The following is a 25,692-nucleotide window of genomic DNA, read 5'->3' as shown; positions in this document are numbered from 1 at the left end:
ATGGGGTCACAAAGAGTCAGACATGTCTGAACAACTGAACTGAATTGAACTAAAGGCCATAAAACTCATGAGGGCACAAATATGTAACTTTAATATATCATTCATCTTTACTTATATTTCAAGTTTATATATCTCTTCTGATATCAGAAAGGATAAACTTAGTTGATCATAAGTCATTTTAGACATAAAGTCAGTTCTGGAATTTCCTCTGATCATTTTTCTGCCTCTGGCAATCATCTAATTTCTGAAGAGCTCACAGGGGTTGAATTACCTTGTCTGTGATCAGTGCCTCTGTTCACTGCGCTATCTGTTGGGATACTCTCACCAAGGCTTGTCTTCATGCCGGGTATCTTCTTTCTGTTGATTTCCTTACATAAGACACCAGTCCAGTCATTGGCACTTTTACCTCCATCCTCCACATCACAGCTGAGGGATGTATTCAGGTCTGCCATCTCTCTCTCGCATAAGCCTGTACCTTATTATGACAAAACAAAGTTTGAATTATTCCAAGCCATTCTAGATCTTGAAAAGCTTCTGTGTAGCCATCTGAGGCCTATTCTGACTCTAAAAATTCAGGCAGCCAATTCCATTCTCTTCCTCCTGTATCTGGGAGGCAAGGGAACTACCCCATGGATGCCATTGTTTTTCAAGTATGAAGCAGACCACTGTGCCCACTACCCTTGAATCTGTAAACTTAGCTGTTTACATAAGCACACACAGCCCTACCCCTTGAAGAATGAGTCCTGAGCAAGTCAGGTGCAAGCCCATGACAGCATCTAAATCTCTAGAAAGCCCTTTCTCTTATCATTTATTAGAGTACTTTAAAAGCCAAGTAGGTAGCAATTATTGATCATAGTCTCTTGTTCTGTTGTGCTTCTCACCACAACACCCCCCACAGCTTAGCTCCTATCTAAAATTAAAAGACAGGGACCAAAAATGTATGTTCAAAACAAACAAACAAACAAAAAAACACATCAATTTATATCACTGCAAATAAAAACTGGGTTTGTAGTCATAGCTGTTCTACTAATCCATCATATTGTACTGTGTGAATTATTTAACCTGAGTATTAGTTTCCTCCTCTGTAGATTAAAAAAAAATTTATTTATTGCTGCCTGGGTCTTCATTGCTTCATGTGGGTGTTCTCTGGCTGCAGCGAGTGGAGGCTATTCTCTAGGTGCAGGCTTCTATCATGGAGGTTTCTCTTGTTGCGGAGCATAAGCCCTAGCATGCCTGGGCTTCAGTAGATGTGGCACTTGCGCCTGGTTGTCCCATGGCATATGGGATCTTCCTGGACCAGGGATTGAACACACATCCCCTGCATTGGTAGGCAGATTCTTAACCACTTGCCCACCAGGGAAGTCGTCCTCCTTTGTAGATTAAATGGGTTAAACTGGGTGATTTTTTAGAGACCTTGCCAGCACTAACATTGAATAAGCACAGGTTTGCAGACTACGAACACATTCAAAGTCCAGAGCTGACAAGTTGCATCTGCAGTCAGTCCCCTACAACTTGAAAAGGATGACATGATATAATTCATATAAAAGTGCTTTGAAAAGTTCAATGTACCATATAAGTAGACCTTGGTGTATAACAATTTAATGTCCAGCAATTTTCTTAGCCTTCAGTCAGTTAAATCTTTGTAATCAATTTACTAGATTCATTGCCAGCAGAGAGCACAAAATAAATATTAATCTGCCATTCTCCTTCTTAATGAACTCCAGATACTAGACCCAGCACCATCCAACCTCTCACTGCCCTATATCCCTCCACCATGCCTTGATACTTCAGGTAATAGCATCAGTGCCTCCCAAACATCTGCTTTGAAGACTTCACAACTAAGAGACAGTTTGGGTTTTGGAGCTGAACACACGAGAACTAAATCCATCCTTGAATCATTGCTTTTGTAGCCTTGGACATATTGCTTAGTGTCTTTGAGCTGAAATTGTTTCTTCTTTTAAAATGTTAATAATTTATTAAAATTACTCAATAGAGAGGTTGTGAAGATTAGTGTTAACAAATGTACCAAGAGTAGTGAGCTTGGCACATTTCTATCCTTGGTGCTTGGTCAGCAAAACCTTGTTGCTGGGGCTCCGTCTGACTATATAAACAATTTGATTTAAAACAGTTATTACATAATGTATTAAAATGTATAGACATCTATGTACATATGTATATTGTCCAGTCAGTGTCCATGAAGATTCTTCATGGTGCCCAAAGACCAGAGCTTCCTGTTCAGGTCTAAGCACCACTTCTTGTTATCTTCGTAGGTACGTGCAGCATCCTGTCTAATTTCATATCTCTCGCTGAGAGAAGAGAGGTAGCAACATTAATGAGAAACTAGCAATCTGAAAATTTCTAGCTTCTCATTAGCTCTCTGAAATCATCTTTTCATCAATTGTTCCTGAGTGCTTTTAAATGATCTTACTACACTATTTCTTCTCTCTCTCTCTCTCCCTCTCTCTCTCTCTCTCTCTCTCTTGCTTATTATGTATTGGTAGACATTGTTGGTTTTTCAAAACAATTGTCTAAGCATTTCCAAAATACGTAGTGTCTAAAAAGGGTGTTTTAAAAAAAACACAATGTTTCCTAATGAAAACGTTTGAAATAATTTAACATTGAGCTCTGTGATCCTTCAGTGTGGTTTCAGAAATATCTTAAGAGGTCAGTCTCCCGAAATGGAAAATTAACACTGTTGATGATAAACCATTGACCATTTTTATTCCCAGCCTCCAGAGTCAGTCATCTCCTAGGATAAAGATAAGAATATGAGGAAAATCTGCTAGGAATAGAAAAAAGAAACTTCTTTATAAGATTAAATTGACTAAATTAAAATGTAGAATCTATTTTGAAATGCTGTATATTCTTCATACACACTCAGGTGTTTGAAACAGAATTAATATATCAGTTTACCTGGTTGAAATTTCTATCATCAATACCCTGTTAACAATAAGAAAGCAGCCCATGTTAAGGAAAAAAAGAAATGTATTAAGCATTTTATCTTAAGTCTTTGGCATGGACTTACTGCCTGGCTGACACCATCTCTGTGTTTGGCTGAATAGGAAATTACCTTCCAGTAACCGCCTGTCCTCATGTTACCATTGAAAAGCCAGGCACAGTGTCAAGTCTCTCACTGCTTGCAACTTTAGCACTGAATATAATTGGCCCAGAATTTACCTTATGTGGAATTTCATAGAGGGTTTTACTTTCTTAATTAAAGAATACAGGATGAACATGACAGGGTAGATAACTAAAAGATTTTTTTTTTTTTTCCATTAGGCTCAAGTCTGCCTGGAAGTTTTCTTGGTGCTCTGGTGAGCCCAGAATAGAATACTAACCTTAAAGTAAAAAATGAGAGGAAAACACACACACACACACACACACACACACACACACACACAATAACAAATCATGACTCCTGTAGTGTGCTAAGTTATGATGGGAGTTCAGAGAGATGAAGGCAAGACAGAACTAGCTCATTTTATATTCAGAAAAAGACAACAGCAAAAGAAGACTAATCAGTTTTCTTTTTCATTTTTTAGAGTATTAGCTGAAGAGTAAACATACTGCTTTTTTCATCACTTCAGTAAATTTCATGCAATTTCCCACTCTTTTCTGAAAAATGAAGATTCACAGAATATCCAGAAATCTGCACTTTCAGTATGTTTAATAAATTAAATATTCTGATGAGGATAGAATATAAAACAGTGAAATATATTTTCCGTTAATCTTCTTTTGTCATTGATAAGTAAAACTTTTGAATTATTGAGATAAATACTCCTTTTAGGCAGAAACACATTCATTTCTGATGTATTCCTTTTTATTAGTTAATATATCTTATGTAAAGGTTTCATGAACCAAATAATGCTTTATTAGCACAATACACAAGACTGTAATAAAGAAAACATTTTGCTCTAATTGTGTTTATCAACTCTGCCAGGAGGACAATATTTTTGAGCTCTTCATATTGCCAAATTTTCTTTTTAATGTGATACTATTGGTACTTAGAAAAAGATAGAACTTAAAGAAAAAAAAATCCCACATAGGTGACAGAAATTAATGAATTAGAGAATAGAAATGTCAGAATGCCTGATTAATAAATCAAAAGATTTTGTTTATGAAAATATTAACAAAATAGACAATCAAAATAACAAACTATGTAATTTGATCAAGGAAAAGCATAAATACACAAAATAAAAAGTGACAGAGGAAATAACCTTTGAAATAATATTTTTTTAAGTCTTAAGGTGCTGTTTTGCACATGTTTAGGCAAATATATATGAAAATTTAGACCAAATGGATAATTTCCCAAAGACATACAGATTGTAAAAGTTAATCTTATTAGAGTTAGAAAAGCTTATTGAGACCATTTTCCATAGAAAATTTGAGAAAGTTATTAAGGAACTACCCATATAAAGCCCTAGGCCCAGATGGTTTCACAGGTGAATTCTGCCAAATCTTCACCATCACATACAGGAAGGCTCATTGTGCAGGTCCCTCTGTCCTTTGTTACTGCTATTAATGTAAACTGGCATGTGTTTGGGACATGTGTGTCTTAGAGGAACTCAGGAAATATCACACATTCCATTTGCTACAACATGGGAAATTAATTTTTCTGAAATACTACATTTTACTTTTTAAAATTACTATTTGCTAATGTTATTCTTTCTTTTTCCTAAAAGAAAGACAGAAAAGTTATCAGTTTTATAAGTGTGAAGTGATTTGGGATCTATATAGGAGAATTTCACCCTCAGAAATAACACTGAAATATTCAGGGCATGATGTTATCAATGTGTAAGCGTCACACTGTGAAGGACTGTGATATACTGTCATGATGAATTTCAGTCCAAACCAGATTGCAGTATTTGTCAGAAGAGGAAATGAATCAGTGTCTAGATGGTGAGGGTATACTGCAATACTGTTGGTTAAAGCAAAATACTTGTGCTATTTGTAAGTATTAAATAAATATTCATTTGACATTCAGTTCAGTTCAGTCACTCAGTCTTGTCTGACTCTTTGCGGACCCTATGAACCACAGCACACCAGGCCTCCCTGTCTATTACCAACTCCCGGAGTTTACCCAAACCCATGTCCATTGAATCGGTGATGCCATCCAACCATCTCATCCTCTGTCATCCCCTTCTCCTCCTGCCTTCAATCTTTCCCAGCATCAGGTTCTTTTCTAATGAGTCAGCTCTTCATATCAGGTGGCCTAAGTACTGGAGCTTCAGCTTTAGCATCAGTCCTTCCAATGAACACGCAGGACTGATCTCCCTTAGGATGGACTGGTTGGATCTCCTTGCAGTCCGAGGGACTCTTCAAGAGTCTTCTCCAACACCACAGTTCAAGAGCATCAATTCTTCAGTGCTCAGCTTTCATTATGGTCCAACTCTCACATCCATACATGACTACTGGAAAAACCATAGCCTTGACTAGACGGACCTTTGTTGACAAAGTAATGTCTCTGCTTTTTAATATGCTCTCTAGATTGGTCATAACTTTCCTTCCAAGGAGTAAGCGTCTTTTAATTTCATGGCTACAGTCACCATCTGCAGTGATTTTGGAGCCCAAAACTAAAGTCAGCCACTGTTTCCACTGTTTCCCCATCTATTTGCCATGAAGTGATGGGACCAGATGCCATGATCTTAGTTTTCTGAATGTTGAGCTTTAAGCCAACTTTTTCACTCTCCTCTTTCACTTTCATCAAGTGGCTCTTTAGTTCTTCTTCACCTTATGCCATAAGGGTGGTATCATCTGCATATCTGAGGTTATTGATATTTCTCCCTTCCTTACCATTTACCTGGAGTTGCATTAATCTGCCTCAGAAGAAAACCATATCTGAAACATAAACATCAAGTCATCACCTGATTTGGTTGATAATAATCCTTTGTCATTCTCCAAAATTTTTCAGTGCTTTTAACTCCCCAAATATGGAATTTAATGAGATTGTGATCATCATGTATATACTACTCTTGCAGTTCCTACAGTGAAATGACTTTACTTTGAATTGGCTAGTTTGGAAGGAAAGAAGAGACTGCAGGACTTATTTCCTGGGTAAGGGATCCTTTGAAGATCACTTTGAGTCCCCAGGAAACAAACCTAGCACTGACATTACTTTTACACCAGTTAGTGCCCACTATGGGCTTCCCTTGTGGCTCAGCCGGTAAAGAATCTGCCTGCAATGCGGGAGACTTAGGTTCGATCCCTGGGTTGGAAAGATACCCTGGAGAAGGGAAAAGCTACCTCTCCAGTAATTTGGCACAGAGTCAGACATGACTGAGTGACTTTGACTTTCACTTTCAGTGCCCATTATAATTATTGGGCTGAACTAGAATCCTGGACTTCCAGAAATTAATGTCAGTTCTCAGCCAATATCTTATAGCCCTTCCTTACTCAAGGGTTTCTTTAGGGAAAAAGTTAAATGAAGGTAGACATATGTGTATCATCACAATGTCTCTCTGTCAAGAGTTTAGCTGATTCTCCATGGTATTGCTGTTTCAGCATCCATTTTGTTTAGCCAAATGGCCTGCAGTGACCTTACACTGGTACTAATCCCTTCAAGCCAGCACAAGCCCTAGATAGCAGCCCACAGAGTCATAAACCAGTGTAAGTTCTTGGCATGATTTATTCAACAGCCCTCATGATCAATAGTCTCCCTTGCCTCACAGTGCCTTCCTCTTGAGTGCGCCTTAGGTAAGACCCCACAGTGGAGCTTACCAAAAGCCTCGTCTCACAGGTTGAGTTGACTGAGCCAGAGAAACCAGAGCCAAACCACTTCACACAGAGACCCTAGTAAAGGCGTGTGTCCCAGGTCCCACCTCTCTCTCTGGCCTCTGCCTTGACCTCCCCATTTGGCCCCTCAGGTCCTTCAAGACCTGGGCTATAAACTTCTCTACTTCAGTGTCTCTTGTGGTCCATTGTTGAAGTGCAGCAGGGCACCATTTGTCACTCTGTATAAACCCGACAAATTCATTACACTCTCCCTAATGGCACCTGACCTCTCCTTTATCCAAAGTGCTCTGAGTCTTGATAGGACTCAGGCATGAGTTGGGACTTTCTACTGTTGTCAGTCCTCTGTTGATCAGATTTGAAATTTAGAGTTTCTACAATTTAAGTAGACCTAGTTGACTTTCTAACTATTTGATTTTGGTAGACCTCTGTGATTAACCATCCTAGAGAATTCTGAGTGAACAATCACTCCCTGAGGTGTTGACTCTTCTGCTCCATTTGCCACTATGCAGGCTCTGCCCATGAGGGTCCTCCCATTTTTACTAAAGTTGTAGAATCCAGTTTTGTCCCATTCATTTGCCATTTCAACTAGAATTCCTTGCCTAGAATGAACAGCCAATAAAGTTGTTTTTTAAAGATTCTAATGCTCTCCCTTCAATCTATTCTTTATCACAAGCATGAAGGAAAACTTTGGGAACCCTAGAATGAGACAGGGGTTTTTGAAAGCATAGGATATATAATCGAGCATTTTTGTCTCCCAAACTCTTCCAAGTCTGTCTTCAAATTATGCCAGGATTTTTCTGGTCTTTTTATGCCATTCAAGCTCTCTGTGCAGTCTAAGTTGTGCTAAAGAACCTAGAAAGTTTTTATATCTAAATTGTTCAGTTGCTAAGTCGCGTCTGACTTTGTGACCCCATGGACTGCAGCACACTAGGCTCCCCTGGCCTCCAGTGTCTCCCAGAGTTTGCCCAAATTCATGTCCATTGTGTCAGTGATGCTATCTAACCTTCTCATCCTCTTTAGATCCTCCTACATCTAAATAGCTACCACATTAAGTACAGAAACTCTAGTAAGTTCATCCTTGAAAAAATTTAGCCCAATCCAAAGTTGTGTCTAACCATCCATGGTTAAGCACTCAAAATATCCATTTCCCCAGAGACTTTAAATTCATTAATTCCTGCAATCATTTTTACTCTGATTTTTTTCACTGTATCACCTAACCGATGTTGATATTTTTAAAATCCTACTTACTTAGAGGCAGTAAGGCACTAGTGGATGTTTCGACTTTCTTTTACAAAAGACGCCTATACTCAGCCAAGAAAGGAACAGTGAAAATTACTGCAGATGGATTCATTAGTTCAGAGTTCTCAGACCTTTCAAAATCCTCTTGGATTTTATTGTTTCAGTTATAAAAATCTCACTCTTAATTGATCAAGGCTCTAACTTTCACTTAAAAGACTTGGCAAGGTTATTAATCCAAAGGCTGCTATAACTCAGCAACTCAAAAAAAAAAAAAAAAAAAAACAATCTCCCAGTTTGATTTTCAGTGATCTCCGAGCAACTGCTACAATCAATAAGGTATTTTTTTAGCACTATCACAGGAAGGCTAATAGTTTCATTTTATATCTTGAGAGAGCATTTCACAACATGAGCTTGTTTTTCTAGCTTTAACTTAGCCAATACCATCAGGATCAAATATTCCACCCCACTGTCTGGCACCCCTTATCTCCTTTAAATTAGCCTTTTGGATTCACTTCCAGTGCCAGAGAGTTTCATCCTCAGTGGGTGCATGACTCCTGGTGAGTAGACTTGATTAGTCCTCTTGCTGTGATAGAACATGAGCAGTTATGTTCTTATCCAGGAATCTTACTATATTACTCTATCTCAAAAAATCAAATCAAGGTAACTCACATTTTCTTGAGGTCTATTGCCTAGAATCCAATTTTTGTATCTAATTTTGTCATATTTCTTTGGTTGCCATCAACAGAAACCAATTATGCTTAAGGAGGGGGAGAATACATTTTTTAAAAATGTGTAGTTCACAAAATCAAAAACTAAAAACTAAATCTTAGGCCAGATCAAAATCAGAATAGTTTCAAGTATTTTAATGGCACTATCTTCAAATTTATTATAGAGCATTATAATCAGACAACCCTCTTCCAATTTCCTTCCACATCTGAGTGTTTCTATGTAGTAAGTGATTTCCAAGGATAGAGTCTGGTAGCTAGCATGGAATGGACCCACCTCTGTATTGGTGGGGAATGGACTGGGTCCCATAATTTCTTCAAAATTAAACAGATGAGGAAAAGAATGATCTCCAGTCCACTTTCCAAAAAAGGGTTGGACTATAAACAAATACATATATAAAGACATAAAAGACTGTACTACACGTGAAAAAGATCAAGAATTCTTACTGATTTCCATGAGAATCCTGGGAAAGAAATTAGAATACTCAAATGATAGTAAACAGTCCTTGTTCAACTTCTTACCTCAGCTGCTACAGTCACAGCTTTGTTTAAATTATTTTCAGTGCATGTACTGAAAATGCATACATGGTGCACACACTCTTCTTTCTGAAACTGGGGCCCTCACTTGTCCTAACTGAGCTCAGGGGATTTGCAAATAGAGACATTAGGCACATGGTGGAGGACGGTGGTCATCAAGATTTCCTAGATGTCTTACCACTTAACACGTCACTTTAGAATCCATCAAAGTTTCCAGTCCTGCTGAATTTCTAATTAGATGATCTCTAAACTTTGTGTATCAGATGTAAATGACAGATTATGAGACAACAGTTATAGATTCTGGCTCATACTTTGCTTCTACCACTAACTCCTCATGCTTGTTTTTTTAACACAAGAATTATATTTTTCTGCCATGGTAACTTTGGGGGCTTTTTTCCTGCAGGTTAAAATGCAGATGGCATAGGCTACTGGAACTCCATCGTGATGCTCAATTTTACAAACATTACTCTTCTGCAGAAACACATAGCTGTCCATGTGATGGATGGTTGCAAATTAGAGAAACGCCCCCCTTTGGGGATGGAATTGGAAAAGCCACTCTCTGAGCAAAAACAAGCACTCAGGAATACAAGTTGGCAAGCAAAGCAAGAACAGACCTTCAGTTGCTCCTCCCTCATGGCCCGGATCTTTGTACAGTGCATAATTCGACTTGCCATTTGTGATGGCTCTGCTCTCGAGGTAATTTAGACAAACTGGAACAAATGGAAACCTTTCTGTTGGAGTCATCTGTTTGAAAGTGTTGAGAAAAATGACTACAGAAAATCGTGCATTGGAGTTATTGAGTATTTCCACATTCATGAGATGACTGAAGAAAACGGTACCATCTTACTGGTTGAACTTTGGAGATGCTTCTATTTCCTTAGTATTTAACGTGATACATCATATTTAAGATGCTGAGTCCTTGTTGAATGCAGTCGAAATTGAGTATTGGAATGCTTATCCCTTTTTCAGAAAGGTGGCTCCCTGGACTGCCTCCGCCTTCCTGTACTTTCCCTCATTCCTTGCTCTTGACTCCTTCCTACTGTCCACAGTGTGTTTTGACCTCTTACCTCAAATTGGTGCAGGCTCTTGTGTCTTGATAGCTACCCTGGCTGGGGCATTGGTCCTCTATCTCAGCAATGCCTTCGTGGACATTGTAATGATCCTTCCATCTCAGCTTGGTCATTAAGACCCCCTCATATGTACATGTTACCCCCAGTCTGACTTGGCCAAACTGACAGTTTTCCCTTTGGCTTATTTTCCTTCTTACCCAGTTTGGGTCCATGCTCACTCATCTCAACCACACTTTTATCAGTGATAGGTATTCATTTTGACCCTCTGTCACAGCTACCTAACTGAAATCCTTAACGTGGGTCAACCCAGCCATTTAGATCTTTTTACCAGTGGTTCTGAAATGTGATCTGAAGACCATTGGAGGTCTCCCTGAAACCATTTCAGCAGTTCAACAGGGTAAAAGACAAATTTATAGTAACATTATAGTTTATTTGCCTTTTTAATTCTCATTTATTCTTAGTAGTACAAAGCAGTTTCCAGGTCAAACACAGAAGCAGATGTGAAAATCCATATGTTTATTGATTGGTCGTACATTAAAGAGAGTTGCAAAAACTCTAAGACAATTCTACTCTTCTAAGTCTTTTTGCTTTCCAGATACGGCTATTTTTCATAAAAATGTTATATAGATTAATGGCTAATGAGTTTATTAAGTGTTGATAAGTGAATAATTTTTAAAGTTCTCAAAGGCTATGTGACAAAAATTTATAGCGATAAGGCACAATAATAAAATCTCTGTGGGGGCTTAATTGTTGTTAATATTGTTAATGTTCCAAACCAAAAAGTTTGGAAACCACTGTTCTAAAACATGAGATCACTTATAAACGCTGCAGGAGGTTGATGTGCCAGGGTGTTCATAAGCCTGCTCAGGACATAGGTATGAAGTTATATTGGAACTTGGAGAAAAAACTGCATTCCAGCTTAGCTATTTAAAATACTAAAACATGATGCTGTTAAAGTGCTGCACTCAATATGCCAGCAAATTTAGAAAACTCAACAGTGGTCACAGGACTGGAAAAGGTCAGTTTTCATTCCAATCCCAAAGAAGGGAACTGCCAAAGAATGTTCAAACTACTGTACATTGTGTTCATTTCACATGGTAGTAAAGTTCATGTTAAGAAAAAAAAAAAAAGAATCTCTGATGTATAAGTGATCATTTAAACAGTAGGTTTGGTTGAAATGTCCCAGGGAATATACACAGTGAGAGCAGAATGAGGATAAACTCCCAAGAAATGGCAACCGGGAAAGACAGACATAATGAGTTTGCAAGGAGCATGAAATGAAATGTCTAAAGACAGAGAAAGGAAGTGAGGAGAGTGAAGTGTCACAGAAATCAAGCAGTCAGCCTTTCAGTAAGAGCAAGGTGGTCAGTGATGTTAAATTCTGCTCAGGGATTGAGTAAGAAAAGGCTCTGGTGACCCTGCTGAGAGATGGTTCAGTGACCTTGAGGGTAAGAGGTGGTCAGAATTCACATATAAACAGTTTTGGATAAAGCAGAAGGTGAAAAATTAGAGACAGCAGATCTCAGAGAATTCCATTAAAAGGGAAAAAGGTGATGTAACTGGAATTGGGCAGGGAGGGACAAAGGATGGTTGAGGATTCTGTAACAGGGAATATTAATAACTAGCTCACAAAGTGACTTTGTAATCGGGGCAGGGCAGGTACACTGTTAACACAAGATCCTTAACACAGTGGTTGGAGGTTCCCCTCTGCCAACAGTCAGCAGGGCATGGTCCTTGGGGCGGAGAGTGTGGTGAGAGGCAGATAGAGCCTTCTCCCAGGGACTCCCCTATCTCCGCCAGTGGGTGAACTAGGGGGCTGAGGGCAGACTGATGGCTGTGTCCTGCAGGGCTCCAAAACCCTCACCACGACGGCCCACTGGCCAGGCTTAGGCCTTGTAGGGTCAACAAACGTCTCCGCCATCCCCACCTCCACCACCTAATGGTGCAGTCTCCATGGGTCGCAGCCCTTGGGACCCAACAACGGTCTCCATGAGGAGCCTGAGCACCAGGTCCTGGGCACCTGGCTGGCTCGGTGATGTGGGCTGGGCAGATCTCTGGGAACTTGGCCCTAAGAGTGCCCCAGGCCCGGGCACTGGCAGGAGGAACCAGACTGGAACTGAACGAAAGCTCCCAGGCAGGGTAAGTGGACTGCACAGGGACCCACTTCTCCTAGCCAGGGCCTGACCTCTGAGGGGGGAAGTTGAGCCTTGGAATCTCACTGTTTCTTGTCAGAACAGAAAATAACATTTGTTTAGTGGAGGTTTACAGGGAGATCATTACCTGTAGACCCCAAGAACAAACGATGTGACACCAAGAAGTTTGCAACAACTAACCACACCCTGCCTCGCCTTTCCTAGAAAAGGGCTTCTCCGAAAGCTTTGAGGGATCTCAGGTTTTTAAGGCAAGAGCCAGCTTACATGGTCCTGTAATAAACCTTTGTCAACACGTCAGAAACCTCTCTCTACTCCAGACTCTGCAATTTCGGTATTGTTTGGCCTCGCTGCCTCAGGCACACAGAGTTACTGTAGGTAGCAGCTTCATAGTCTATTCACTAATTATCTTCATAATCTTTGTCTAATTAAAAGTATCTCCAGTTAACACCCCTCTCTGTATTCTCAGCATCCACTAATTACCTGACAAAGATCTTCACAGGAAGATCTGTATGTATTTGTTTAAATTACCCATCTTTCTTATTCTTAACATAAAGCAGGCTTTCCTAATAAACAACAGAAATAAAGAACTAATGGTCATCCCATCTGAAGGAAGTCTTAAAGTGCTTACTGCATAGCTAATTGATATCATCTAGGCAAGAGAATAACATATGAAAATTCTAAAAAGGACAAGTCATTTTAAACCTCATTCCTTGTTCCTCCCTGAAGAGAGGATGTGCATGAACAGTATCTATTTCAAGGCAGTGGCAGCAGGAAAAGCAGAAGAGAGTCACCACCTGTGGAAGCGCTGAGAAAGGAATTGAGGTTTGACTGATGGAAAGAGAAACTCAATTCATCCATGTACATCAAGTAAGTGGAGCTTTGAAATCCTAAATATACACTGAGGTTATTAACAATGATCTTTTAAAGGTCTATGAAGTACTAGGGAAGTGAAATCATTACAGAAAATCGCATGTTCAGAAGAAAAAGAAAATGAGGCTAATTAAAAGGGATGGTGATTAAAATTATGGTCCAATTCATAATTCTTCAATTATTTTTGTGAGATTAACATCTGTATATTAAAAATTGTGTTACAAACACAAAACATACGAGCACCTCTAAGCTCAAAAATAAAAATTATGCACAGTGGAGAAATCAACAGCATGCTAATGACCATTTGTTTTGCTCATTAGTGAGATGGATAACTGGTGAAGTGAATATTCTCTACCATAATTTTTCATTAAAGAAGCATTTTTCTTCTGAACTAGCAGCTTGTTTTAAACAGAGCAGAGCCAATAACAGGCTCTCAAAATGTGTTAGGAGATGATTGTTCTTCAGTCGCTCAGTCATGTCCAACTCTGTGACCCCATGGACTGCAGCATACCAGGCTTCCCTGTGCTTCACCATCTCCCAGAGTTTGCTCAAATTCATGTCCATTGAGTCAGTAATGCCATCCAACCATCTCATCCTCTGTCATCTCATCCCCTTCCCCTCCTGCCTTCTATCTTTCCCAGCATCAGGGTCTTTTCCAGTGAATCAGTTCTTTGCATCAGGTGGCCAAAGTATTGGAGCTTCAGCTTCAGCATCAGTCTTTCCAACGAATATTCAGGATTAATTTCCTTCTGTATTGGTTAATTATGCACAACACTCAGGACTAGTAAATCCTTGCCTCTTTCAAGATGTTGGTAGAAAAGAGAGTAGGGGCTAAAGGTCAACCCTCTTTGTAATGGACATCTATTACATCCCAAAGCATGCCCTTTGTATGCCCTTCCTTCTGTTCACAGTATGATTATCACCTCTCCAGTGTGGAAATCAGAAGTAAATTCTCAGCCCCTGTAGCGCGTAGGAGGAAGGCACATGACCAGAGCGCGGCAGGCAGACACCCCTGCTGGGTCTTACACTCAGACAGGAGGGCCAGGAGCAGCTACATGCAGGAGGCGGGAGCAGGGACAGCATCACGTTCCCAGCCATTGCAAGGCTGGTTTCCTGGCACAGAAGTGCAGTCAGCACCAGGCACAGTGCCCCTCACATTGAACTTCCGGTGCTTGGCATCCAACGGAGGCAGTGAGTAGTTTCCTCCATAGTCTTGTTCTGTTTCATGATTCGGAGAATTATTGCTAGAAGCTTAATTCTGAGTCCATTCTTTTTTCTCTCCCAAAGTATCCCAATGAATTTGTTAACCACCTGATATCTTTAAATATATCACTTTTCTGATTAAACTAATCAGAACGGATTCTATTGTATACAGCTAAGTATCCTGACTGATACGCCATTTGTAGCTCATACATCAGAGAGGTGGGAGCAAATCAAGCTCTACGTGTTTCTTTGAGCTCTTTGAATCTTTACTGGAAGAATTTATGTGCAGTCAGTGTATCAGATGTTTCTACTCAAAGATAATGAAGCTGAACAACCAAGTGCAAGGAGGAGCATACAGCTGTCAGGGCTTTGGGTTCTCATCTTGGTGCCACCAGTACCAGCTTAAGCTTAAGCTAATCACATTGATTCTCAATTGTATCACTTACGATAAATGACAGTCATACCTAACGATTGTTAGGATTAAATGGGATAATATTTACAAAGTCTTAGGGTAGTGCTTCATACTGACTGACAAAGAGCTTTTATTTAGCTTTTGCTAATGCCTTACAATATTGGTGAATTTTCAGTTACAGAGAATCTAATCCACTCCAGCTCCTTTAAGCAGAAAGGGATTTATTTTAGAGGATTAAATCACTTCTGGAATGTTTGGTAGGGCTGAAGAAATGGAGACTAGGGTAAGCTTCTAGAAAAGCCCCCCAAAACTGGCTGCAGAATAGGCTAACAGGGAGCTGCTGTCCTTGTCCTAAGCTGTCAAGTGTCGGAGCAGGAAGCCTTTGAATCACTAGGAAGCTTTTACTAACTCTGCTGGCTCTACTACCTGAGCTCTGCTTGAGACGCTACCTGGTGATCACACCAGGAAATCACGGTTCAATTCCCATCAAACTAAAAATAGGATTAGTTTGGTCTATTATATCAACCTTACATAAACAAAACCAGAAATTATATACTCTGGTGTCTGCTCTTGACTATCAGTATGTGAGACCCTGGAATGCTGTTCTGTGGAGCAGCAGTGCAGACTTCCATTGCCAGGTAGCAGGACAAGGTGGGCAGAATAATGCCCCCCCCACCCCACAAACTGTTAACATCCTAACACCTAGAACCTGTGAAGGCTACACTGCTTGGCAAAGCAGAATTGATTAGCATGTGGAATTGTGGCTGCTAGGCAGCTGATCTTAATCTAGGAAGAGGATTCTAGATCATCCAGGTGAACTCAATGTTGTCATGAGAAGAATCTGTGAGAAGGACCCAGTTGAGGCTGGCTTTTCTCCGTTTAAGATGAAGGAAGTGGTCCAGGAGCCAAGAGATAAAGTATGAAATATGGATATCCTCAAGAGACGAGTAAAGAGATTCTTTCTTAGAGCTTCCTGCAAGGAATCCAGCCCTTCCAACACCTGGTTTCAGCTCGTTCATCTTGTGTCAGACTTCTGCAAAACTGTAAGAGAATAACTCTGTGGTGGTTTGTGACAGTTCATAGTAATTTATGGTTTTATGGAAAACTACTAGGTAGGGTTCCTCAGCCTCAGCACTACTGACATTTTGGACCAGACAGTTCTTTGTGGCGGGGGCTATCCTGTGTGAAGTCAGAGGTTTAGCAGCGGTCTGGATTCTACCCACTAAATGCCATTAGCACTCCTATCAGATGTGACAATTAAAAGTCTTTCTGATATTGCCAACTGTTCCTGGGGACCAAAATCACTGCCAGTTGAGAAGTAATACTGTGTAGTACTTTATTTTATAAATATGCTACAATTTATTTAGACCTCTATTATTTGAAGATATTTAGATTGTTTCCAAAATTATTATTACTGTTATGCTTCCATGACTATCTGTGTATGTGCTTTGGTTAATATATGTGCAGCTGTTAGATATGTACTAAAAAATAGAATCTCTTGGTCACAGAGTATGCCTTTTGTAACCAATTTACAATTCTATAGACAAAGGAAAACTTGGATGAAAGTTTTTGTAGCATCCTTTTCTTGCTAATATTTCGTATGGTCTGCCCTTTTCATTTTCGCCCTTCTAGTGAGTTTGTACAGCATTTTCTTGTGATTTAAATTTGCATTTCTGTAATATCTAATAAATGACACATTTTTATAATGTGTATTCCCACTATGTTTGTCTTGTATGTGAAGTATCTGATCAAGTCTCCAACCCATTTGTTGTTGCATTCTCTTTTTTTTTTTTTTAACTCTGCAGGAGTTATTTTTATATTCAGATACATCTTCCTTTTTGGTTATGTATGTATGTTGACTGGGTGATGATCCTAATTATCTCAATGCAGTACAGCTCTTATTTCGTGGCATTGAGATTAAGTCTGGAATCCAGGTGAAACTGACATGCCTCTTAAGTGGGCACTTACCCTAACTTTGGTAAGACTCCTTAGAAGTCTGTTCTCCTTTGCAGTGACTTCCAATGTGTTTTCTTAGTCTCCATCTCTGTGCAAATGCTTTGAGGAGAAACCCTTTCAAGGCCAGGGCTCTCATCTCCCTGCCTCTCTTTTCTTCAGGATCTTCACTGTTCCACATCCAGTTTTTGTCTTGCTGAACTATGCAGTTGCCGAAAGCTCTGCTGGTGTCTCTGCTTCTTATCTGTAGGTCTTCATCTAGTTTTCCTGTCGATACTCCACAGAAAAGAATTGTCAGATACCTTGAGGGAAAAGCAGAGTTCAGCCCACCCATCCACGGTCCCTTCACTTTATGATCTTATTTCCCATGGTCTGGTTGCCTAGGAACATTCTCATACCTTTATATGATTTTGTATTTTAGAGCAATCTAGTAATTGGCTTTCTGAGTATTCTCCACAGGATAAACGGTCTGCTAAATTCCATCATAGCTGGAAACAGAAGTGCTCCAGTGGAGTTGTAAGGCCTGAGAGCTCACAGTCATTCCTATCCATCCAAAATTCCTTCCCTCTCATTCAGTATCATTGTTCTACACTGTAATTTAACATCCCACAATATTAAACTCTGTTGCTGATTTTCAGCTACACTAGCCTTTGTAGCAAACAATAAGAGATCCTTTCAGGCTTCCCTGGTGGCTCAGGTGGTAAAGAATCGACCTGCAACACAGGAGACCCAAGTTCAATCCTCTGGAGGAGGAAATGGCAACCCACTCCAGTATCCTTGCCTGGAAAATTTCATGAGAGGAACCTGGCAGGCTACAGTCCATGGGGTCACAAAGAGTTGGATACCACTGAGCGACTTTCACTTCTCTCCCTGTGCCGTGTACTGAGAACTTTGAACTATGAGGATGTTATTTTCGTTCTTCTCTAGTACAGTTAGAAGCAGAGAGCCTCGCCCTACATCCAGTGTCTGTATTCTTCCCTCTCACTCAAACGGTTCATTGCAATAGCTACTAGGTCTAACAAAGATTCAGCTTTGTTTCTCATCAGATAACCACAGATGAAAATGGTTTTGCCATGGTCAACCCTGGGCCACTGTCTTCTCATTTTATGTTCATACAAATTCTTTCCAGGTAAGGTAACCCAAATTTCCATTTCCTGTAGAATTCTGTGACCTAGAGACATCCCTATTACTGAGAAGTGCATTGTTTCTGAAACACATTATCTGACTTAATCTAAAAGGGAAACTTTTACCACTCTTCTAAAATGGTTAGACAAACTGAAGAAATAGACTGTAAGCTAAACTTCTAGGGAAAAGATAGCAAAACAGTCTATGGTCATTAAAATCCTGCCACAACAGTTATAATCCACAAGCTGTAGAATCAAGAGTTGCTTCCGGTCTCCAGAACCATGGCGCGTCTGCCAGGTCCTGGATCATCAAAACCAGATCAAGCCTGGGCTTTCCCTCCTGGTTTTGAATCTGACTTTCATATGAGTTTACCTGAGCAGCAAAATCAAGTTCATTTCTGATACCCTCTGATTTCCTGCAAGAGGTGAGGAAAATGCAGAATGGGTTTCCAGCCTTTGCAGTGCAAGAGAGCATTTCAGAAGGAAGCTGGAACTCATGACGAGCCGGTCTACGGTGCCCACCATTCACCTTGTGACCTGCTTCCCAATATATTCGTATTTTTAATGTTATCTGACAAGAATGTCTTGCTTGTAGTCTCCTTATACTATGTGATCAAAACTGAAGTATTTTATCCTGCAAACCTGCTTCTCTCCTTGTTCTCCCTCTCAGTGAAGAACAACAGAGGTCCACACCAGAGGCCAGTGACGTGCCCGAGAAGCGTTCCATTTTCTTTCCGTAACGTCATTCAGTCCTAGCTACACAAGCACCCAGCACTGGGGATTGTGTCCCTTTTGGACTGTGACTTTATCTTCTCCGTCCTCTCCGTACTTAGTTCTTGCATTACTGTAATAGCCTTTCAATTGTTCTTCCATGCGCTCTTTCTTTCCAGGTACTGATCTCCAAACAGGTTATCTCCTTCCTACTTCTGAGGAAGGTCTTTCTCCCTTTGCCCTGTCCATCCTGCATGTGTATTCTTACCCGAGCTATATCCAACTACCAGCAGTTAACCAAGCTCACTTTGTATTTTTACTTTATTTCACACCCATTTATATACTTCATTCACTCTCATTTATGCACTTCATTCACTCTCATTTACTTTACCGGAAAGTTCCTTTGCCTCTCTGAATACCTTTCTTAAGTGTGGGTCCCTTGGACTGCAAGGAGATCCAACCAGTCCATTCTGAAGGAGATCAGCCCTGGGATTTCTTTGGAAGGAATGATGCTAAAGCTGAAACTCCAGTACTTTGGCCACCTCATGTGAACTGTTGACTCATTGGAAAAGACTCTGATGCTAGGGGGGGATTGGGGGCAGGAGGAGAAGGGGACGACAGAGGATGAGATGGCTGGATGGCATCACCGACTCGATGGACGTGAGTTTGAGTGAACTCTGGGAGATGGTGATGGACAGGGAGGCCTGGCATGCTGCAATTCATGGGGTCGCAAAGAGTCGGACACGACTGAGCGACTGAACTGAACTGAACTGACCCATCCTTTAAAACTCTTGTTCAAGTGTCACTTATTTCAGGAAGTTCCCCAAACTTCCTCCTGCTTTAGATGAACATAACGCTAGTATAGCATCAGACATATTCTTCCATCATCAAGGCTTCACCTGTCTGGTTTTCCCCTAGGCTATCAGATCCTGAGGGCAGGTGTTACATGTTATTAAACTTGGACTGCCTAAAGTATAAAGTTAGAGCTGAAGTTGAATAGTCAGGCATATTTGTGGGGGAAAAAAAATAGTAATTAGAGTAAAAATATTAACAGTATTTTGCACAGCTTATAAATTATAATTTTTAAGTCATTGCAAGCTGCAGCTTGATAATTTATTTTCCACACTTGCTGTGTTTTCAATAAATGATGACAGTGACAAACAAACTTTACTAACTTTGGCCAGAAAGATTTGTCCGAAAAAATTCTCTGTTCAAGTTAGGGTCCCTGAATGTAGCAAGCTATACAGGCATCTCATTTTATTGTGCTTAGATTTTTTGAGCTCTGCAGATGTTGTGGGTTTTACTAAGTGAAGGTTTGTGACAACCATGGGTCACACAAGGCTATTGGCATCATTTTTCCAATATTTACTCACTTTGGGTGTCTGTGTCACATTTTGTTAATTTCTGTGATATTTCAAGCTTTTTCATTATTACTATGTTTGTTATGGTGATCTGTGATCAGAGATCTTTGTTAGGACTTGCTGAAGTTTCAGATGATGCTTAGCATTTTTTAGCAATAAAGTTTTTTTAAGTAAGGTATTTACATAACTTTTAAGATATAATTCTATTTTATACTTAATAGATTATAATATAGTAAAAAACATAGCTCTTATATGTATCGGGGAAGCAAAAAATTTATATCACTTGCTTAATTGTGATGCTTACTTTACTGCAGTGGTCTGAAACCTCACCTGAAATATCTCTGATATTTAATACCTGTATTAAAGTCTCACATAGTTTTTTTAATGATAACTATTATGACCAGTGTGAAGTGATACCTCATGATGGTTTTGTTTTGCATTTCTTTAATAATTAGTGATTTTGAGCATATTTTCATGTACCTCTTCAGTATCTGTATGTCTTCCTTGGATAAATGTATGTTTAAGTCTTCTGCCCATTTTTTGATTGGGTTTTTTTTTTTTTAATATTGAGCTGCATGAGATATTTATATATTTTGGAGGTTAATCTCTTGTCAGTTGCTTCATTTGCAAATACTTTCTCCCATTCTCAGTGTTGTCTTTTCATTTTGTTTATGGTCTCTTTTGCTGTGCAAAACTTTTAAGTTCAATTAGGTCCTTTTTTTTTTTTTTAACTATTTTTCATTTACTCTAGGAGGTGGGTCAAAAAAGATCTTGCTGTGATTTATGTCAAAGAGTGTTCTGCCTATGTTCCCCTCTAAGAGTTTTATAGTGTTCAGTCTTACATCTAGGTATTTAATCCATTTGAATTTATTTTTGTATATGGTGTTAGTGTTCTAATTGCATTCTTTTACATGTAGCTCTTCAGTTTTCCTAGCACCACTTATAGATGGGTGGGATGAGGGAAGTGGGAGGGAGGGCCAAAGGGAGGGGATATATGTGTACATATAGCTGTACATATGGCTTCCCTGGTAGCTTGGACAGTAAAGTGTCTGCCTACAATGCGGGAGACCCGGGTTCGACCCCTGGGTCGGGAAGATCCCCTGGAGAAGGAAATGGCAACCCACTCCAGTATTCAAGCCTGGAAAATCCCATGGACCGAGGAGCCTGGTGGGCTACAGTCCATGGGGTCACAAAGAGTCGGACACGACTGAGTGACTTTTCTTCTTTTCTTTATAGCTGATTCACCTCACTGTACAGTAGAAACTAATGCAGCATTGTAAAGCAACTATATCCCAATTTTTTAAAAGTCTCATGTACACCACTTTTTCTAAAGTAAGAGTTTTTTGAATAGTTCTTTTTTTATTGACGTATAATGATTTACAATATTAGTTTCAGATGTACAACAAAATGATTCCATATTTGTATAGATTATACTTCACTCAAAGTTATTCTAAAATATTGGCTATATTCCCTGTGCTGTACAATATATCCTTGCCTATTCTTTATCTTATACATAGTGGTTTGTGCCTCTTAACCCTCTACCCCTATCTGGCCCCCTCTCCCATTCCTCTTCCCACTGGTAACCACTACTTTGTTCTCTGTATCTGTGAGTCTATTTCTGTTTATTTATAGTTTTATATTTTATTCTTTAGATTTTACATATAAGTAATAACATATACCATTTGTCTTTCTCTGACTTATTCCACTTAGCATCGTATTCTCCAGGTCCATCCATATTTTTGCAAATGATAAAATTCCATTCTTTTTTGTGACTGAGTAGTATTCCATTGTGTAAATATACCACATCTTTATCCATTCGTCTGTTGATGGACATGTAGTTTGCTTTCATAACTTGAGTATCATAAATAATGCTTCTATGAACATTGGGTATACATATCTTTTTAATTTCGTGTTTTCATTTTCTTCAGACATATACTCAGAAGTGGCATTGGTGGATCATATGGTAGTTCTACTTTTAGTTTTTTAAAAAAAATTCCATACCGTTTTCCATAATGGCATTGCCAGTGTATGTTCTCCACATCCTGCCAGCATTTATTTTTTGTGGTCTTTTTGAGAATAGCCATTCCGACAGATTTGAGATGATATCTCATTGTGGTTTTGATTTCCATTTCCCTGGTTATTAGTGATTTTGAGCATTTTTCCTATGCATGTGAGGTATTAAGGTTTTTTTTGTAATCAATTCTAACATTGTAGGGTGAATTCTAAAAGTTGACTTTGACTGAATGTATTCTTAAATGCAGCCACATTCCTTTAAAATGTTTCCAGAAATAACACACCTCTCTGATATGGTACACATGCTTTGAAAGTAATACTGTCCTTTGTATATAAAGACCACACTATTGATAAGGGGTCAGAGACCATGTGTTTGAACTAATAAATACCAATTGTGAACCCAAGTTGCACCAAACGTAGTCCTAAAGTTTGAAAAACAGCAGGATACATTTTGTTTGTCCAAAATGTCTCACCAAAACTAGAGGTTTATCTCTGAGTTAGAAGCAGAGCAAAGCGAGGCTCTAACCAATTTCTTCATCAAACTATATTCGAAGAACAGCAATAAGATTTTAATCAAATTCCTTGAAAACTGGTGAGTTAAATCTGAAGAGGTTTGTTTTCATCTTGTGTTATGTTTAATTCTTACATGACTTTCTGGAGTCTTAATATGATAAGTTTGTTGATTCTCTAAGAAAATGTTAGACTAGGCAATGTCTCCTAATTTACTTGACCACAGAATTGCCCCCAATTCAACAGAGGCATACTTTTTTGCTTCTTTTCACGTTACTTGTTTACATTTTCAGAGAAAACAATTCAGAGAGCTTGATTTCAAAATGCTATCCTAATGAAAGAACTGAGTTGCTAGGAAATCATGACAACAGATTTATTAAAAATATTCAAAACACTAAATTAAATCTTGTAAATCCGAAAAAAGTTTACATACAGAACTTTACATATTATTTGAAAATCAAAATAAGAATGATCTCCTATTGATTCTCTACTTTGCCAACAAAGGTCCATCTAGTCAAGGCTATGGTTTTTCCAGTGGTCATATATGGATGTGAGAGTTGGACTATAAGGGAAGCTGAGCACCGAAGAATTGATGCTTTTGAACAGTGGTGTTGGAGAAGACTCTTGAGAGTCCCTTGGACTGCAAGGAGATACAACCAGTCCATTCTGAAGGAGATCAGCCCTGAATATTCATTGGAAGGACTGATGCTGAAGCTGAAACTCCAATACTTTGGCTACCTGATGCAAAGAGTTGACTCATTGGAAAAGACTCTGATGCTAAGAGGGATTGGGGGCAGGAGGAGAAGGGGACGACAGAGGATGAGATGGCTGGAGGGCATCACTGACTTGATGGACATGAGTTTGGGTAAACTCCAGGAGTTGGTGATGGACAGGAAGGCCTGGCGTGCTGCAATTCATGGGGTTGCAAAGAGTCGGACACAACTGAGCGACTGAACTGAACTGAACTGATTCTCTTCTCAGCAAGTGAAACAGTGGCTGCTTTGCAGGAGTGTTTTTTAAATTTTTTTTCTTTTCCTTTGGCAGTATTATACCTGAATTCCTGATTAGTATTGTCAGCAATGAAGTCCTTTCCTTAGAACTCATGTCTACATTCAGTAACTGGCTATAACAGGAATATCTCTGCAGAATCTAAACTAGTTAGGAGCTGTGCTTCTGGTGTTTCAGTCTCTCAGAGATGTGCTAAGTTTACTTTCAAGTCTCAAATTGTATTGTTAAATCTGTAAATGGATCAATTAGAGGCCAGTTATGCTTTTATGACTGTAGTTCATTTCTTATTGAAATATAATTCATGGAACATAAAAGACACTATTTTAAAATGTATAATTCAGTGGGTTTGATATAACATTGTACAATCATTACTGCCAGCTAATTTCTGAACATTTTCATCACCACCCCCCAAAATATCTTGTACCTGTTAGCAGTCACTCCTAATTTCCTCCATTTTCTCACCACCAATAATCTACTTTCTTTGTGTATTTGGCTATTCTGGCTATTTCATATGAATGAAGTGAATTGAAAGTCATTCAGTCATGTCCAACTCTTTGCAACCTCATGGACTACATAGTCCATGGATTTCTCCAGGCCCGAATACTGGGAGTAGGTAGCTGTTCTTTCTCCAGGGGACCTTCGCAACCCAGGGATCAAACCCAAGTCTGCATTGAAGGCAGATTCTTTACCAGCTGAGCCACCGGGGAAGTTCAACAGGCAAATACACAGTCTACTTTCTTCGTGTATTTGCCTATTCTGGTATTTCATATGAATGGAAGTATATAATACGTGACCTGTTTTGTCTGGCTTCTTTCACTTAGCATAATGCTTTCAAAGTTCATACATTTTGTAACATGAATCAGTACTTTATTCTTTTTATTGCTGAATAATATTCCATTGAATGAACATAACAATTACTTTATCCATTAATCCACTATGCGGCATTGAGTGAGTTATTGTGAATAATGCTGCTATGAATGTTCGTTTTCTGTGTTAATTTGTTTTTGATCCTCTTGGATATGTAGCTAAGAGTAGAATTGCTAGTTTATATAACCTTATGCTTAACTTTTTTGAGAAACTGTTAAAATATTTTCCACAGAGGCAGCACCATTTTTCATTCCCAACACAATGTATGAAGATGCCAACTTCTCCACATCCTCCTGCACATCTGTTTTTCCCCAAAAATATGAAGAAATATTTAACTCAACCAAAAAAAAGCAACCCAATGAAAATGGACGAATGATTTAAATAAACAGTAAAATGTGCAAATAGCTAATGGGCACATGAAAAGATGCTCAGTATCATTAGTCATTCAGTTCAGTTCAGTTCAGTTGCTCACTCCTGTCCAACTCTTTGCGACCCCACGGACTGCAGCACGCCAGGCCTCCCTGGCCATCACCAACTCCTGGAGTTCATTCAAACTCATGTCCATCGAGTTGGTAACGCCCTCCAGCCATCTCATCCTCTGTCGTCCCCTTCTCCTCCTGCCCCCAATCCCTCCCAGCATCAGAGTCTTTTCCAATGAGTCAGCTCTTTGCATCAGGTGGCCAAAGTATTGGAGTTTCAGCTTTAGCATCATTCCTTCCAAAGAACGCCCAGGACTGATCTCCTTTAGAATGGACTGGTTGGATCTCCTTGCAGTCCAAGGGACTCTCAAGAGTCTTCTCCAACACCACAGTTCAAAAGCATCGATTCTTCGGCACTCAGCCTTCTTCACAGTCCAACTCTCACATCCATACATGACCACTGGGAAAATCTATAGCCTTGACTAGACGGACCTTTGTTGGCAAAGTAATGTCTCTGCTTTTCAATATGCTATCTAGGTTGGTCATAACTTCCCTTCCAAGGAGTAAGCATCTTTTAATTTCATGGCTGCAATCACCATCTGCAGTGATTTTGGAACCCAAGAAAATAAATTCTGACACTGTTTCCCCATCTATTTGCCATGAAGTGATGGGACCAGATGCCATGATCTTAGTTTTCTGAATGTTGACCTTTAAGCCAACTTTTTCACTCTCCTCTTTCACTTTCATCAAGAGGCTCTTTAGTTCATCATTTCTGCCATAAGGGT

General features: G+C 39.4%; 1 long non-coding RNA gene across 1 annotated transcript in view; it reads right to left on the bottom strand.

Moving 5' to 3' along the window:
- Positions 1-284: 284 nt before the first annotated feature.
- Positions 285-25,692, bottom strand: part of LOC138988636 (uncharacterized) — a 94,120-nt gene continuing 68,712 nt past the window's right edge. Inside the window, exon 3 of the long non-coding RNA XR_011464908.1 lies at positions 285-475. This is a non-coding gene — a long non-coding RNA (uncharacterized lncRNA). The remainder of the gene's footprint in view (positions 476-25,692) is intronic.

Source organism: Bos mutus, chromosome 7 (genome assembly GCF_027580195.1).
Source record: "Bos mutus isolate GX-2022 chromosome 7, NWIPB_WYAK_1.1, whole genome shotgun sequence".
NCBI lineage: Eukaryota > Metazoa > Chordata > Mammalia > Artiodactyla > Bovidae > Bos > Bos mutus.
Note: the sequence above shows the minus strand (reverse complement) of the source record. Positions and strands in the feature narration are given on the sequence as shown.